The 14,682-nt window shown below is 40.0% G+C and overlaps 1 protein-coding gene across 3 annotated transcripts in view; it reads right to left on the reverse strand.

Moving 5' to 3' along the window:
• The window catches only part of RC3H1 (ring finger and CCCH-type domains 1), a 97,804-nt gene extending 83,667 nt beyond the window's left edge, over positions 1-14,137 (reverse strand). The window contains exon 1 of one of the 3 annotated variants that reach the window (XM_028488588.2): positions 13,905-14,137. The gene's annotated coding sequence lies outside the window, so the exon portion shown is untranslated. The remainder of the gene's footprint in view (positions 1-13,904) is intronic. The other 2 variants (XM_024133621.3, XM_024133620.3) reach the window with 2 other exon arrangements.
• Between the last annotated feature and the right edge of the window lie 545 nt (positions 14,138-14,682).

Genomic DNA, 14,682 nt, shown 5'->3' on the forward strand with positions numbered 1-14,682 from the left:
AAAAAAAAAGGACTATAAGGCTTCTCTGGTGGTGCAGTGGTTAAGAATCCACCTGCCGACGCAGGGGACATGAGTTTGAGCCCTGGTCCGGAAAGATCCCACATGCCATGGAGCAACTAAACCCATGAGCCACAACTACTGAAGTCCACGTGCCTAGAGCCCGTGCTCCACAAGAGAAGCCACCACGATGAGAAGCCCGCACACCACAAGGAAGAGTAGACCCTACCCGCTGCAACTAGAGAAAGCCTGCATGCAGCAACGAAGACCCAACACAGCCAAAAATAAAATTAAAATAAAATAAATTTTTTGAAAAAGGACAATAGACTTGAAAGATCCTCTTTTGCAAAAGAGGGTATCAAAATGGCCAATAAGTGTATAATATGCTTATTTAAGAGTCATAAAATGTCATTACTCACAAGGGAAATTTCAATTACAATGACAATGGGAATCTACTATATGCCTACCAGAATGGCTAAAAAAAATTTTACTGACAGGGCTTCCCTGGTGGCGCAGTGGTTGAGAGTCCGCCTGCTGATGCAGGGGACACGGGTTCGTGCCCCGGTCCGGGAGGATCCCACATGCCGCGGAGCGGCTGGGCCCGTGAGCCATGGCCGCTGAGCCTGCGCGTCCGGAGCCTGTGCTCCGCAACGGGAGAGGCCACAACAGTGAGAGGCCCGCGTACCACAAAAAAAAAAAAAATTTTACTGACAATACCAAGTATTAAAGATGATATGAGCATACGAAATTCTCATACAATGCTGACAGCAGTGTGAATCGGTACATTCACTTTGGAAAACTTGGGAGTATCTCCTTAGGCTAAACCAAAGTCTACTAATGAACCACAAATTCCACTGCTAGGTATTTATATGAGAGGAATGACTAAGTATGTCTACCAAAAATCACATGGAGTGGGCTTCCCTGGTGGCGCAGTGGTTGCGCGTCCGCCTGCCGATGCAGGGGAACCAGGTTCGCGCCCCGGTCTGGGAGGATCCCACATGCCGCGGAGCGGCTGGGCCCGTGAGCCACGGCCGCTGAGCCTTCGCGTCCGGAGCCTGTGCTCCGCAACGGGAGAGGCCGCAGCAGAGGGAGGCCCGCATACCACAAAAAAAAAAAAAAAAAATCATATGGAGTAATGTTCATAACAGCTTTATTCATAAAAAGCCAAAAATAAACTGTAAACAACCCAAATGTCCATCAACAAAATGGATAAACTGTTCTAAGTTCATACAATGGAATACTATACAGCAATAATAAAAATAAAACAAATGATCCACTGTTACATATAAAATGGACACATTTCACAGATATTACAATGAACAAAGCCAGATACAAAATAGCACCTACTGTAGGATTTAATTTATAGAGGAAGCAAAAAGAAGACATGATGCATGATTTCATTTAAGAAAAAGCAAAATAGACTATAGTGCTAGAAGTCAGAATTAACTCTTAGGAAAGCTGGGAGGCAGTAGAGAGTGTACTGTCTGGGAAAGAGTAGCAAGAATTCTTGGGTGTTAGAAACATTGCATATCTTGATCTGGGTGATTGTTACCCAAGTGTATATATGTAAAAAGTAATCAAGATCTACCACTATGATTTTTGCCCTTTAGTGCATGTATTTTGTATCTCAGGTTAAAAAACATACAACATTGGGCTTCCCTGATGGTGCAGTGGTTGAGAATCCACCTGCCAATGCAGGGGACACGGGTTCGAGCCCTGGTCTGGGAAGATCCCACATGTCACAGAGCAACTAGGCCCGTGAGCCACAACTACTGAGCCTGTGCGTCTGGAGCCTGTGCTCCGCAACAAGAGAGGCAGCGAAAGGGAGAGGCCCATGCACCACGATGAAGAGTGGCCCCTGCTCGCAGCAACTAGAGAAAGCCCTCGCACAGAAACGAAGACCAAACACAGCCAAAAATAATAAAGAAAGAAAGAAAGAACAAACAAACAACATCAACAAAAACTCTTAGGGACTTCCCTGGTGGCGCAGTGGTTAAGAATTCGCCTGCCAATGCAGCGGACACAGGTTCAAGCCCTGGTCTGGGAAGATCCCACATGCCGTGGAGCAACTAAGCCCGTGCACTACAACTACTGAGGCTGCACTCTAGAGCCCACAAGCCACAACCACTGAGCTCACGTGCCACAACTACTGAAGCCCGCACGCCTAGAGCCCGTGCTCTGCAACAAGAGAAGCCACCGCAATGAGAAGCCTACGCACCGCAACAAAGAGTAGCCCATGCTCACCGCAACTAGAGAAAGCCCGCGTGCGGCAATGAAGACCCAACGCAGCCAAAGATAAATAAATAAACAAAATTTTAAAAAACCTCTAAGATGGTGCCTTAGCAGAATCAATCCCAAGTGCTTGAACATGCCATACAAGATCCCCAGGATGTGGCCCACACCTACTTCTCCAGCTTTCTTTTTCACCACCATCTGCCTCATGTTTTATACTCTAGCAACAAAAGTATGAAGGTTTCTCTGTATACAACATATTCTTTTTCACTCTAGGTCTTGTTTGGCTCAAGTATTCCCCTAAATCTGGGATGTTAAACCCCTATTCATCCTTTAAGTCGCATTCAGCTCAGGAAGCTCTTTAAAGAAATCTTTTTATAGTCCAGTGTATATTAGGTTGCCCCTCTGATGTTCCCAATACATTCTAAACTCTTTCTATAAGAGGAAGTCCATACTGTTGTATGCTGTCATACGGCATATATTTGCTTAACAATTGTTAAATGACTGAAAAATATCACTACTTGATTGTGGCAAGTTTCATATTTCTAAAGATAGTGTTGGACAATTCACATAAAAGGTAAGAGAGCTGAATCTATCATCACAAAATGAGTTCAATTTTTTTAATGCTGGTACTTAATCTTTAGAAGATAGTATGCCTCCAAAGTTAACCACATTCTTAAAACTACCTATAAGCTAGGTAAAGCTAAAAGTTAAGTGACAGATTAAAAAGATAAGGATAAAGAAACTAATCTGAAAAGGCTACATATTGCCTGAGTCCAACTATACAATATTATATATTCCACATAAACATATAAAAAGATGCTCCGGGCTTCCCTGGTGGCGCAGTGGTTGAGAATCTGCCTGCTAATGCAGGGGACACAGGTTCGAGCCCTGGTCTGGGAGGATCCCACATGCCGCGGAGCAACTAGGCCCGTGAGCCACAACTACTGAGTCTGCGCGTCTGGAGCCTGTGCTCCGCAACAAGAGAGGCCGTGGTAGTGAGAGGCCCACGCACAGCAATGAAGAGTGGCCCCCACTTGCCACAACTAGAGAAAGCCCTCACACAGAAATGAAGATCCAACACAGAAAAAATAAATAAATTAATTAATAAACTCCTACTCCCAACATCTAAAAAAAAAAAAGATGCTCCACATCACATGTTATCGGGGACAGCAAATTAAAACAATGTGATACCACTACACACTATTAGAATGGCCAAAATTTGGAACACGGACAACACCAAATGTTGACCAAGATGTGGCGCCAACAGGAACTCTCATTCATTGCAGACAGGAATGCAAAATCGGGCAACCACTTTGAAAAACAGTTTGGCATTGTCTTACAAAACTAAACATACTCTTACCATACGATCCAGCAATCACTCTCCTTGATATTTATTCAAAGGAGCTGAAAACTTGTATCTACACAAAAACCTGCACATGGATATTTATAGCTGCTTTATTCATAATTGTAAAACTTGGAAGCAACCAACCAAGATGTCCACCAGTGGTACAACTGTGGTACAACCAGACAATGGAATATTATTCAGTACTAAAAAAGAAATGAGCTATCAAGTCATGAAAAGACATGGAAGAAACTTAAATGCATATTGTATGATTCCAACTATAGGACACTTTGGAAAAGGCAAAACTATGGAGAAAATAAAAATATCAGTGGATGCTAGAAGCTGGGGTGAGGAAGGATGAATATGCAGAGCAAAGAGGATTTTTAAACCAATGAAAATATTCTGTATGATACTATCATAATGGATACCTGTCATTATACATTTGTGCAAATCCACAGAATGTATAACACCGAGAGTGAATCCTAACATAAACTATGGACTTTAAGCATCAATGTAAGTTCATCAATTGTAATTAATGTACCACTCTGGCAGTGGAAGTTGATAATAAGGGTGGCTATGCATGTGTGGAGGCAGCTGAGTATGCGGGAAATCTTTGTACCTTCTTCTCAATTTTACTGTGAACCTAAGACTGCTCTAAAACAAATCAACCAACCAACCAACCAAGTCTTCTAAAAACAAAAAAGAATACTAAAAAAAAAAAAAAAAAAAAATCAACAAGTGAACCTGAAATCTCTCTCAAAAATGGAGATTCTATGGACATGATTTTGCTCCCCGCCCATTCTTTCCCCTCTGCCCCTCACCATTTTGTCATGATACACTTAAGACGCTTAAAGTTTTAACACTCTGAGAACAATGAATTAAATAATGCACGTCAATCACTATGGGAATAGGTACTACAACTTCAATATTCAAAGATGATTTCATGACATTACCTGTTCTAAGCTTTGTGATATTCTAAGTTACTCTTACATGCTTTTAAAGAGATTTAAATATTACATTTTCTATTCTAAGGATTTTCTTATTTCAAAAAACCCTCTCTCTCTCCTGCCGTCATTTTTTCTAACGCAGTAGAAAGAGAATATATTGAAAGGAACTTTTGTGCCCTTATGAGCAGATTTTGTCAACTGCAAACCTACATAATAAAAAGACATTTCTGAAAAAATTGACTCATAACTCATAACTCAACTTTTCTAAATATATGGAGCCTTATGTTTTAAAAAAGTTTTTAATAAATTTAAAGAGAGGACAGATTCGAGCAAAGAGTGACAGTTTTAATCAAAACAGTAATTAATGTAAAAGCTGACATATAAAACATGGGTTTTAAGAGCAGTAATTATAGGGAAAGCATTTCAAAATGAAGTTTAAAATTCAGCCTTTTTTTTTCTTTAAATACAGTACTTAAACATGGAAGACTACTACTCTTTAACAGAATGTCTCCACAAAAATGAACTTCTGAGCAAGCATAACCAGTATACAGAGAAGATCAAATCAAGACCTTACACAGTATAGCTATTTTCAGCAAAAGCAGAGGTAAAGCTTACCCCAAAAGAAAGGCAAAAGAGCTCTGGAAACTTTAACATGATAATTGAAAGAATGTTTAAGAAGGTACAAGTTCATGTGGTAACCAAATTGGATTTTACAAAGTATCTGAATAAAATACAAATGTAAATTAGTACCAATAAAGAATTTTGGATGGCAACAATGTTCAGTTAAATTCTATTCACCCTTTCCAGGCAATTCATATTAGTACAGGTAATTAATTTTTATTATGTAAAGTGGGTCACACACAGAAGAAAAAATATTTTTCCATAATAACTGAATTATAGAGAAATAAGATAAATTTCTTATTTAACATAAGAAATAAGATAAACTTCTTCATTTCAAGTTCTAATTTTTTAAAGAATGAGTACATTAGTATTTATTAAATCTATAACTATAGCCTCTATAGTTTTGATTTATAATATTTTAAATTACATAGTACATAATCAAACAGTCCCCAATAATCTCTTCAAAAGTGACCGCAACTTTAAAATTAATTGTAGGGCTTCCCTGGTGGCGCAGTGCTTTAGAGTCCGCCTGCCGATGCAGGGAACACGGGTTCGTGCCCCGGTCCGGGAAGATCCCACATGCCGCGGAGCTGCTAGGCCCGTGAGCCATGGCCGCTGAGCCTGCGCATCCGGAGCCTGCGCTCAGCAACGGGAGAGGCCACAACAGTGAGAGGCCCGCGTACCACAAAACAACAACAACAACAAACACACACAAAAAATTAATTGTAAAAGTAACCCCAACTAGTGGAGATCCCAAGAGAGAACTAGAAAAAGGAGTTCTAGATTCTAATCTCAACTCTGCCAGTTATTAGCTCTGAGACCTGTTTAGCTTTGATAAATATTCAAAAGGTTTAGAGAAAAAATAAGAAAGAAAAAGATGACTCCAGATTTTAGAGACAAGAAGAGTGGAGTAAAAGATGATGCCCTGATAAGAAACCGTATTATAATGGACAGCATCTGGAAAGGCTGATTCTTTGGGGGGAATAAAGGATTTTAAATTATGTCAAGTTTAGGATTGCTGGCAGCACAAGCAAAAACAGTGAAAAGGAAGGCTTAGGACAAATTGAGGCCATGCAAACGGTAAGTTCTCTGTGAGAGTGAATATAAATGGAGAACCGGACTTTGGTTTATATCAGCATTCTTCAATAGAACTTCCTGAGATGATGGAAATGTGCTATATCTGCATTTTCCAATATGGTAGCCACTAGCCACATGTGGCTATTGAGCCCCTGAAATGTGGCTGGTGCAACTGAGGAACTAAATTTAAAATTTTGATTTTAATTAATTAAAACTTAAATTTATCCATACAACGGAGTACTATTTAGCAATGAAAAGAAATGAGCTATCAAGTCACAGAGAGACATGGAAGAACCTTAAATGTACATTGCTAAGTGAAAGAAGACAATCTCACGCATAGAACTGTACAACACAAAGAGTGAACCATAATGTAAACTATGGACTTTAGTTAATAATTTGTCAATATTGGTTTATCAATTATAACAAATGTAAGATGTTAACAGAAATAACTGTGGGAGAAGGTATATATGGAAATTATACCTTCAGTGCAATTTTTCTATAAACCTAAAACTGCTCTAAAAAAAAGTCCATTAAAAATTTTAAATTTAAGTAGTCAGATGTAGCTAGTGGCTGATATTAAACAGCACAGGTCCATATTAATGAAAGACTGATGTGGAAAGAAAATAAGAATGGTATTTCATTTCTGACCACCAACTCCATAAATACACAAAGTTTAATTGTATCTTGAATACTAACATTTGACAGCAGAAAATTCTCAAATATTCTAGATGAATATCTTTCGAAAGTGATTTTTGTTAAAATTTAAGGAAGAAAACAACATTTATTGAATGGGTACTACACTATAGATATATGCTAACTCATTTAAATTGCAAAACAATCCTTTCAAAGAAGATATTACCATTTCTGTTTTTAGAGATGAAAAATCATAAAGCTTATGTGATAAATGATGGGAACTTAGATACATCTGACTCCAAAGTGTATGTTCTAATATATTCTGTATATAGTTTTATGATTCCCAAAATCAAAAACATAAGTGAATTTTCCCACCATGAATCTATCATCAGGAACAACAGGTTATATAGCAGAATACAATAATTAATGATATGCTCATAGTCTAAAAGAGTGTCCCTGTATTAAACTGTCCCATGCTAATGTGATTTTTACCTCATTACCCTTCTTGCTGTCCATATTACCTAGAGTAACTTTACTCCCACATCTAATTTGCATGTTTTAATCTGCTGTGAAATCAGAAAACAGCAGATTAAACTCTGCTGTGAAAATATCAAACTTCTCAGAATTATGTACAGAGCAAGAGAGGTTCTAAGCCAGTGCCTTAGTGTAGATGATTTAGTTCATTAACTTTGTGATAAAGGTGTTTTTGTCTACTTCTTATTCTAAACTGGGATCAGGTTAGATGTTACACTGTTCTATAATAAAGCTAAGAATATAATGATCCTGTTTCATTCACAAATGTTCCACTAAACCATATTTTCAAGCATAGATCTCTAAACTTAACCTCATTTAAAGATGTTATTTTATGATTAAATGTATTAATTTAGTACACTAGCTTTCTAATAAATGTTACTATTAAAGATTAATCAGATGTATATAAACATAGAAATATTAATATTTACAGAGTTGATATTTCCTGAAAAAAGTCACTATTAAAGAAAAGCAGGAATTTTACTGCATTGAGTTCTAAATATTCGTTTTAATTCTTTTCATCACTTTTTAAGTTGTTCTTATAACTAAATTTAATAGTTAAACAAAATTTTCCTAAAAGGGGGGAAATTAGTATCAAAATTTAAATTCTTCTTTCCGACTTAGAGCTTCTGTATCTGTAAACCATTACAAATCTTTAATAGTAACACAGAATCTGTATTTCACTTCTCACCATAAATGTTAAGATTTAAATTTAATTACGGGAAGTACCTAATTTTGAATTTAAGTCAAAGATGAAAGAAGTAAAGCCTGTTTATTTTCTCCCTCAATCAAACAAACAATTTTAAAAAGCTACAAACCAATTGTTTCTGTAACAGTGTCTATGTTTTTGGAGGGAGTCAGGTATAGAGCCAAGACCAAGATTTCAAAGATTTATTCAACAAGCAGAGTGTCATGCAAATCATAACTCTAAACAATCTCAAAGATTAGCTGAATAAAAGTAATAAAGTTAGGGGACTTTCCTGGTGGTCCAGTGGTTAAGAATCTGCCTTCCAATGCAGGGGATGCAGGTTTGATCTCTGGTCAGGGAACTAAGATCCCACATGACAAGGGGCAACTAACCGCACGCGCTGCAACTACAGAGCCCACGTGCTCTAGAGCCCATGCGCCACAACTAGAGAGCCCATGCACTCTGGAGCCCATGTGCCACGACTACTGAGCCTGTGTGCTCTGAAGCCCGCGTGCCACAGCTAGAGAGAAACCCATGTGCCATAGCTAGAGAGAAGCCCGTGCGCCACAACAAAAGATTCCTGCATGCCGCAACTAAGACCCGACGGAGCCAAAAATAAATAAAATTTTTTTTAAAAAGTAATATAGATTCATACAGATTAAAGAGTTTCAATATAACAATATTTTCTAATATAACTTCATATAAGTCCTTGTCTATTAATATTCCAAGTTTATTCTATATATTAAGAAAAAACAAAAGCCAAACAAGCTGTAGATAAAAGACTATTCATTGCTCACATTTGTATAGAACATTAAAACTTAGTTAATTCTCACAACTCAACGAGGAAATACTAATGAGTCTGAGAGCTTAAGTACAACTGCTTTGGAGTGATCAAGATGAAAAGTTCGAACTGCTGTGACTTCCAACTTTTCTTCCATAAAGAATCCCTGGCAGCATGCCTACTGTACTTAGAGAAGAATGTAAAGAATGAGGTGGTTTTTGATTCCTAATAATCATATCCCAAAGTTTTTTCCTGCAATTTCAATTATACATAGCACTCTTGCTCAATCTTGGCTCAAAATCATTTTATGTAATATTCATAAAGACAGAAAGTAGAATGGTGGTTGTCAGGGACTGGGGGAGAGGGGGATGAGGAGTAACTGCTCAATGGGCACAAGAGTTTCCTTTTGGGGTGATAAAATGTTTTGGAACTAGATAAAGGTAGCAGTTGCACAACATTGTGAATGTACTGCCACTGAACTGTTTACTTTAAAATGGTTAATTTTATGTTATGCAATTTAAACCTCATTTAAAAAAAATTTATGTTAAGATATATAGACCACTGTAGAACTCTTCTTCAAAAACATTGCTACCATATTCAAATGCTATTTAGATCTTGGAGATATTTAGAAAAAAATGCATTACAAACTAAATTATTACCTTATATGCACAGTAATGGGTGTGTACTGATATCAGTGCTAAAACGCTTGACAAACGTCAAACATACATTTATAAATAATCAAATAAATATAAATGAACCTTATAACATTTTTTCCTCTAGGGCAGAACATAATTTGAGTCAGTTCAACTGTGCATGTAAGATGAACTCAAATTTTTTTACTAGAATTCTTTCCTCAAACCTCAATCAGGAAAATATTGTGAACTGATAAGAAATGTCTAACATTACATAAAGGGTAAATAAGAATATAAGAAGTAAAGAGACCCAAATCTGACCAATAATGGATATAAATAAATATGCTAAAGCTAACTGCCTTGAGAATGTAGCGCAACATCACTTCAGATTAAACTTCACACTTGAAAATGTGTAGAATCGGGACTTCCCTGGTGGTGCAGTGGTTAAGACTCCATGCTCCCAATGCAGGGGGCCGGGGTTCGATCCCTGCTCAGGGAACTAGATCCCACATGCATGCCGCAACTGAGAGTTCTCATGCCACAACTAAGACCCGGCGCAACCAAATAAAAATAAATAAATAAATATTTTTTAAAAGACAAAATGTATAGAATCAACATTAAGAAACTTTGGAGTAAGAAAAATTCCTTTTATAAATGGCTGACAAAATTAATATTATGCTATAACCTCCAAGGCTAGTCCAAATCTAGTCTAGACTCCAGGATTAAACAAAAAAGAAGGCAATCTTAAAGAAGAGCCTAACGAACAGGCTGATTTTGAAATCTGTGACTGTTCTGATGCAGGTCAATCTGAGAATTTAAATCCACTTGAATCCAATCCCAAAAAATACCTCAACTCCTGAGCACGGACATAGCCAAAGCTAAACCAGGTCAATATACCCTGCCAAGGAACATCCTGCTCTGAAATGTCCACCAAACAAGGATCACTTATCAGTTTATTCTTCACTTTACAGGGTGCCAACCATTGGCAAGATATATGTAAGAGTGGACTGATCAGACCCCACCAAACTCCATTTCAAGCTCTAATATCTGGAGATAAAAAATACTGCATATTTCTAAATGGTCTATGGCTTTAAAAAATTATAAATGAAGAATTCCAAATGTTAGCTGACCTGACTTTAACACTACCGAATGTTACTAAAGTCATTTTAAAACTTCCCTAAGGGACTTCCCTGGTGGCACAGTGGTTAAAACTCTGCTTGCCAATGTAGGGGACGTGGGTTCGAGCCCTGGTCCAGGAAGATCCCACATGCCGCAGAGCAACTAAGCCCATGCACCACAACTACTGAGCCTGCGCTCTAGAGCTCGCGAGCCACAACTACTGAGCCCGCGTGCCACAACTACTGGAGCCCATGCTCCACAACAAGAGAAGCCATCGCAATGAGAAGCCCACGCACCGCAACAAAGAGTAGCCCCCGCTTGCCACAACTAGAGAAAGCCTGCGCGCAGCAATGAAGACCCAATGCAACCAAAAATAAATAAATAAATTTATTTTAAAAATAAAAAATAAATAAATAAAACTTTCATAAGTATTTATTTCAAAGGTACAACTTAGTTAACTGCTTATATAACAAATTAAAGCCATGAAACAATTACAGCAATACCACAAATCTGTCCTATGTAAACGGTATGAGTTTCTATATTTATGGCATTCAGATCTGCTAAAAGCAAATGTAAGTGCTTCTTTTGTAATTCACACGAGTAAATACGTTCTCAAACTTCTAAGTGAATAATTTGGGAGTGTACAAATAATGATAATAGAAAAGATATTAGAGCTAAAGGCAAGCACAGTATTACAAAACACAGTTCATGGTTTTAAAAAAAAAAGGAATCCGTCAACACAGGAGATGCTTCAAAGTTTAACCTTGGGACATATGGCAGCAGTAGCAATAGTAAAGCATCTAATTTGTGTCACAAGACTTCGGTTTGAGTAAGCTTTTTAACCTATTAATTAAGCGGCCTTTTTGCTAGTTATAGCTACTTAGCTTCTCCTAAGCCTCAGATTCTTCCTATATTACAGACTAATTAGGAGGAATAAATGAGAATATTTTTACTCATTTAACAAATATGCTTTGAAAAATTGTTATTTTAAATTTTTTATGTACCAAAAAACCCCCTTTCAAATTTCTCCAAACGAAACAAACATATATTAACTTTTAATATTACCGAGAAAATACAAATCTAATTTTTAAGCTGTGGTCCCAAAACTTCTTGGAAGGAAATTCTTAAATATTCCTTGAGAAAATCTGAACTGACATAATCGGAATAAACACTGATATTGAAGACATAACAAGTGAGGGATCACATCTTAAAACAGTCTGACACAAATAAAAACAGAATTCAATATCAAACATAAATTGGGACCCAGACTCAATGACTGCTGGGTCAGCATCTAATTTCAAACACAAAACCTTAACACTTAAAAATCTTTGTTTTTAGGAAAATGAGGCAAATTAGTCATTGACACAACATAAGATTTGTTTTCACAACAAAGCACGCTGACCACTTAAAATTCACAAATTCATACGTTACTACAATTGTTCTAATAGGTTTAGAATCACAGATAAATTTAAGTATCATTATGAGATAGTTTACTTGCATTCTGTACCAACTAACAAAATTCAGCAAAAAATACTGATTGACTGATTAAATCATGACTTTGAACACTTTAAAAAAAAAGTCCCTTTTGAAATTTATTCCCAGAAAATTCACATCAGCAGAAGCCATTTGAAAGAGGTTCTTTCCCCACTACCTAAAAAGTCAAAACATCCACATTATTTATACTAGGCTTAAAATGAAAGTCATTCATATTCATCCATTATACTTCAATCCTAAGCAACAATAAAACAGTCCAACCTCCACGTTTATTCAATTTCTAGTCTACTTACTGTCAACTCTTGTGGAAGAACCAAGGCCCATTGCCTCTCATTAAACTTCATATAACCTTAAAATGCTCTGAATTACAACAGATACGGACAATTCTAATTAGAAATTCACCTTAAAAATGGGTGAAAGATATTAACTGGCATTTTCTCTGCCCAGCACAGGTCCTTTTAAGAACACAAACTAGATGGACCACGCAATTTAGTATTAAATAGTGGAAAGCAGTCTTTTGGAGACATCCAAACAATTTTAATATAAATTCCCCATACGTATAGAAACTGACACAGAAATAACTTCGATAATTTTCCCCTTCACTTGGAAAGGTACATGGTAGATGTCTTGAGAAATTAAGTTTAGGAGAAAGAGTAGTTAAATGTTGAAGTTTCAGAAATCACTATGCAGGGCAACTATAATGAGGAGCTGTCTCTTTTTCAGCCTAAACATTCAATACAGAACAGTTGTTCCTAGTTTCTGAAAATTATAAAAAAAGACAAGAAGTTCTAGCCTGGAGACGAAGCCCTTCTGTCTCCTGAAAAAATGCTTCATTAGGTCCATTTTATGCTAGTTAACCTTGTTTCTTATGCGGCACATTAATAATTCACAACGGTGCCTTTTAAGAAAAAAGTTCTATTCAAACATTACAATTTGTCTTCGCGTTGCCAGCAAGCGGCTTTGTTTCCAGTTTCAGGGACTATTCTGGGATGTCAAGAGTTACATTATCTACTGTTCCAAAAGAGCCCTAGTTCCACTCTCACCGGGACATGGGCAAAACTGATGTTTAGAGAGTACTGATGCCTAGAAATGTTTAAAGAGGAACATCCTTCAGCCCTCTCTCTCCATCCCTTGATAATCACATTTTACCAGGCAGAATTGTTGGTGTTGCTGCACTTAAATTTTTTTGAAAAACACCTGCAAACACAACCTCCCTAGCGCCGCCAGGAAGAAAAAAAGACTATCGGGCTCGATCTGCAGTAGCTCCAGGGAAACAGACATCGTAAAACCCACTTGAGCCGAGGAACGGGAGTGCTTAAGGGGGAGGGGGAGAGAGCAGCCTTGAGGGGCAGGCGGCGCCTGTTTACAGACGCCCTCACTTCCCCCACCCCCACAGACTGGGGGTCCAAAAAGCATTTCCCGAGCGCACTCTGCTCCCGCCAAGGCCCTCGGACGAACAGCGGGGCTGGACAGCCCTGTGGCCCCCTCCCTCTGGCCGAAGCCTCCCTCGCCCTTCCCTCGACCAGGGCGGCGTCTGCACCTCCCCACGGCCTACCCACCCCGGCAGGCCCTCCAGGCGGCACGCGGAGGCCCGAGGCCTAAAGGACGCCGGGCACTGACAAGCCCCTCAGCCGCCGGCGGGGCCTGAGGCCGGGCGGGCGGACGCTACGGCCGAGGAGCCAAGGGCGGCCGAGGACAGCCCCTGTCCCGCCGCGGCTGCCTATTGTTCCCGACAGAGGCCGGGCCGCAGCCGCCCGGCTCCCCACGCCGCTGCCGCCGCCGCCGCCGCCGCCTGCCGCTCGCTCACCGCGCTGGTCCGAGCAGCAGCTCCTCTCAGCTCCGAGTCCCCGCGGCCGTCGCCACCGCCGCGGCAGCCACCGCCGCCGCCAATGCCACCGTCGACTCTGACTCTGTCCCAGGCCGCCGGACCACGGCCGCTGCTGCCACCGCCAGCGCCGCCTCCGGCCTCCCACCTGCTGCTGAAGCTGCTCCGGCAGCAGGGGCCATCTTGTTGGTCGGCCTCCTCTTCCTCCTCCTCCTCCTCCTCCTCCTCCTCCTCCGCCCCGTCGCTCGTTGTCCTCGTCCCCTTCCTCTTCCTCAGGCTCCGGCCCGCCCCAGAGACTGGGGCGGAGACCAGAGTGAGGCCCCTCCTTCCGGGGGCGGGGTAAGAAGACGGGCGGGGCGAGCGCGGGAGCAAAGCTCTGAGTCACCCGCCACCAACGCCCGGGAAGGAGGGTGGTGTCGCTTACCGCCTGGACCCGGAGCGCACCACCCCCTGAGCAGAAGAACTGGTCCACCAGCGCCTCGGCGCCCAGCGGGCAAGTGGCCAGATGGTGAATTGGAAAATTTCTGACGTTTCCATCCAATCCCGCGCTTACCTCTCCCCCTTGGCTTTCTCTTAGCCTCGTCCCATTGCTCTTGTTTCTTTTTAACATCTCTCCTCCTCCACCCCAGAAGAATTTGTTCTTATCCCGTTTTATCCTTGTTCTTGATCACACCAGCTTTGCTCTAGTCATTTCCCTCACAGAGTCCCCCAAAGAGTTCAGCCTCCCAGCAGGGGTAAACAGCCCAAAGGCCTGGACACT

Source organism: Physeter macrocephalus, chromosome 4 (assembly GCF_002837175.3).
Source record: "Physeter macrocephalus isolate SW-GA chromosome 4, ASM283717v5, whole genome shotgun sequence".
In the NCBI taxonomy this organism is placed as follows: Eukaryota; Metazoa; Chordata; class Mammalia; order Artiodactyla; family Physeteridae; genus Physeter; species Physeter macrocephalus.